The 3,322-nt window shown below is 40.9% G+C and overlaps 1 long non-coding RNA gene across 1 annotated transcript; it reads right to left on the bottom strand.

Moving 5' to 3' along the window:
- Positions 1–486: 486 nt before the first annotated feature.
- LOC122133398 lies at positions 487–1,745 on the bottom strand. Its single transcript, XR_006152732.1, has 2 exons — positions 1,554–1,745; positions 487–1,474 (listed from the first exon to the last, which is right to left on the bottom strand). It is a non-coding gene; the product is annotated as an uncharacterized LOC122133398 (long non-coding RNA).
- Between the last annotated feature and the right edge of the window lie 1,577 nt (positions 1,746–3,322).

Raw genomic sequence — 3,322 nt, 5'->3', positions numbered from 1 at the left:
CTATCCTTGTTTATTTATTTTATCCGTAAAGTTGTTGATGTTGTTCAATTACATATATTAATTTAAAGTCATCCAATTTCAAGTCATCCATTCTTCAACACTCGCTGCTACCTTATCTTCAAACAGAAAGTAACGTTAAATCTCCATGGCAACAGCTCTCAAGAGTTTGGATATTAATCGGATTTATTGCTTCCTTTATTATTCACAGCTAAATAACATAAGGCTTTTTATTTTGTTTAATACACGAAAAAGCTATATCTGTTCTATAAGAAAAGGTAACCTTAAATGACTTCCGTTGTGATCTGGCGATTTATAGGAAAAAAAACGTTATTGATTTTTTTATTTTTTATTTTTTTTAAATGACACGATCTACCACCATAAGCTTTGCGATCGACGCATTGGGCACCCCTGTCCTAGATTCTTCGTTAGCATCTCTCTTTTTTATTTGGGGCCGATAAGTAGGACTTCAGTTTTGTCCTCATTTCATTTTAGAAAGTTATCGTTCATCCATTTGTTTATTGCCAATAAACAGTTGGTAATGGAGTTTATGGCTGTCGCATCATTAGGTTCAGCGGATATATATGTAACAGGAGCTATAAAGGGGAACCCCACAGCCCTGTTTAAGTAGCCAACTACGCCACCCTGGGAATTGCACCCAGAGAATATTTAAACTAAATGTCCTAATAGGCACATCAGCCCTTGAGAACAGGTTCGAAACACACACCACACAAGAGTCGTGAATTCCACAAGATGCTATTTATTATAAAGATATGTTATTATGAGGTGAATGCGTATAGAGGAAGGGATGGACCTAGACAGACTGAGAGGTTAGTCAAAGTAGAAAAGGCATTTATTTAATAATCAATAAAAAGGCTTAAACAATCAGCACCCTGAGGTTCAGGGCTGACAAACACGCTAGGGAAGGGAATTAAATGGAAACAAACTATAGCAGGCAGAGACTTACCTTAGAGGGGCGGCAGGCTAACTGGGAAGTGTGCTTCAGGACTCACACCACCCTTGTGAAGGCAAACACGGCACAGCACACGAAAAGTGACCAGAGTGACACAGCAACCACACAGCAACCAATGATCACACGTGAATATGCACTGACGGGACTCCACCACCAGGTGACTAGCCCCCCTCCAGGATAGCACAATGCCTGCTCATACAAACAAAAGGGGATAAAGAAAATATGAAAACACCAGTCGACCCCAGCTGTAGGGCAAACACACATACAGGGAAACTACAGGCAAGTTAGATTCCCCTCTCACAGGATACCTGAAGTACTAAAATAATTATACACATGCAAACGATATAAACAGAACACAGGAATAAACGCGTGCTGTGCACGACTATGACCAGGTACTGAAATAAAACACGGACCGCAAAACTCGTATAAACCAAAACAAAAGAACGACAAGACAAGACAGCAGCTCGTGTGGTGACTCCAGCCCTCCACCAGGCCGGGTTGTGTCTGCAGAACACAAATCATAAATTAAAAACCTAACGGAGGTAAAATGATGTCAATAGGGAGATTTAAATTAAATACCCACGTTACTCGGAGACACAGGCTGCCGCGGGAACGTGCGTCCTCACTGGAACTAGAGTGAACAACCGTTCTCGAGGTCAGCGAAGGAGGAGATGATCACAACACCAGGCTACAATAAAGGACGACGTTAGTCCACAGTGTGATATAAATTCCACGCACTGGCTTAGAGGCGAAGACAACCTACCGCGGGATAAACAGGAAGCCACTCTGCACAGGAAGTAGCGATTCACAATCTCCAGATATTGCACACTTCCAGGCTTTTATAGCCACACCCAAGCAATGGCCACTAATTACTCAGGTGTGCTGAACGAGTGCAGTGACGTGAGCATAGGTGAATTCATCTCACTACATATACAATTGTGTGTCGTCCGCGTAGCTATGACAATCTATACTATATTCTTTGATGATGTCACCGAGTGGTAACATATAAAGAGAAAAAAAGTAATGGACCTAAGCAGCTCCCTTGTGCAACCCCATAGCAGCTTTCATGTTTCTCAGACATATGGTCTCCTAGACTAACATAAAACTTCCTTCCTCTGATATATGTTTTGATCCAGTTCAATACACAGTCAGATAACCCAATAAGCTTTTCAAGTCTATTGATTAAGATGTCGTGATCAATGGTATCAAAAGCCGCACTAAGATCTAACAGGATAAGTATAGAGACTTTATTTGCATCAGAGTTTAGTCTGAGGTCGCTAATTATTTTGGTGAGAGCGGTTTCAGTACTGTGATATTTTCTGAAACCTGACTGAAAGACTTCCAAGATGTTATTTTCTTCGAGAAAGGAATTTAATTGGACTAATACTATCTTTTCCAGTACTTTACTAATAAATGGAAGATTTGATATCGGTCTATAGTTTGCTAGTGTACTGGTATCCAGTTTGGGTAACAGCTGTTTTGAAGGGATCTGGGAAAACGCCAGTTCTAAGGGATGTGTTTATAATGTCTAGGACGACCTGAGACACTATCAAACACTCGCTTAAAGAATGTGGTGGGAATAGGATCAATATCTGAAGTTGTAGAGTTACATTCAATGACGGTTTTGGAAAGTTCACTTAGTGTGATACATGTAAAAGTGCTCATGGTTGCAAGATCTACTGATGTCAATTTCACCTCCAGTAGTAGTGATACTAGCTCTGATCGAAGTTATTTTGTTCTTGAAGAACAGAGCAAGCTCTTCACATTTAGCTGCTGAGGATAGTGGGGGGGCAGGGACAGTGTTTAGAAGCCGGTCGATGGTAGAGAAAAGAACTCTGGCATTTCCGGCATTTTCTGTAATAATGTTGGAAAAATAATCTTTCCTTGCTAGACGGATGGTTTTGTTATAGGTCCTTAGTGCATCTTTGTAGATATCGTGGTGGATAGTGGTCTTTGTTTTTCTCCATTTTCTCTCTGCTACGCGACATTTTTTTTTTTCACTAACATTTTTATTTCTCAGCCATGGGGAGGTCCTGCTTGTAAACTTCTTTTTTGTTTTAATTGGGGCTACAGAGTCTAACACAGATGATAGTGCATCATTGAGGTTCTCTACCATTTCATTCAGAGAGCAGTCATGACTAGTTGGCTCATATAGAGCAATCTGCTCAGAAAATCTCACTGTAGCTTCATCGTCTAGATGTCTTTTATGGACTAAACATTCTTTTGTGGTTTTTGTGGCGACGGATGATTTGTCCAAGGGGAAGGATGTAAATGATGAAGAGGAGGGGACCAAGCACGGAACCTTGGGACACCGTGGGTGACAGGGGAGGTGGAGGATTTACAGTTGTTTAT

The sequence above is a fragment of the Clupea harengus genome, chromosome 13 (assembly GCF_900700415.2).
Source record: "Clupea harengus chromosome 13, Ch_v2.0.2, whole genome shotgun sequence".
NCBI lineage: Eukaryota > Metazoa > Chordata > Actinopteri > Clupeiformes > Clupeidae > Clupea > Clupea harengus.
This window is presented reverse-complemented; position numbering and strand designations above follow the sequence as displayed.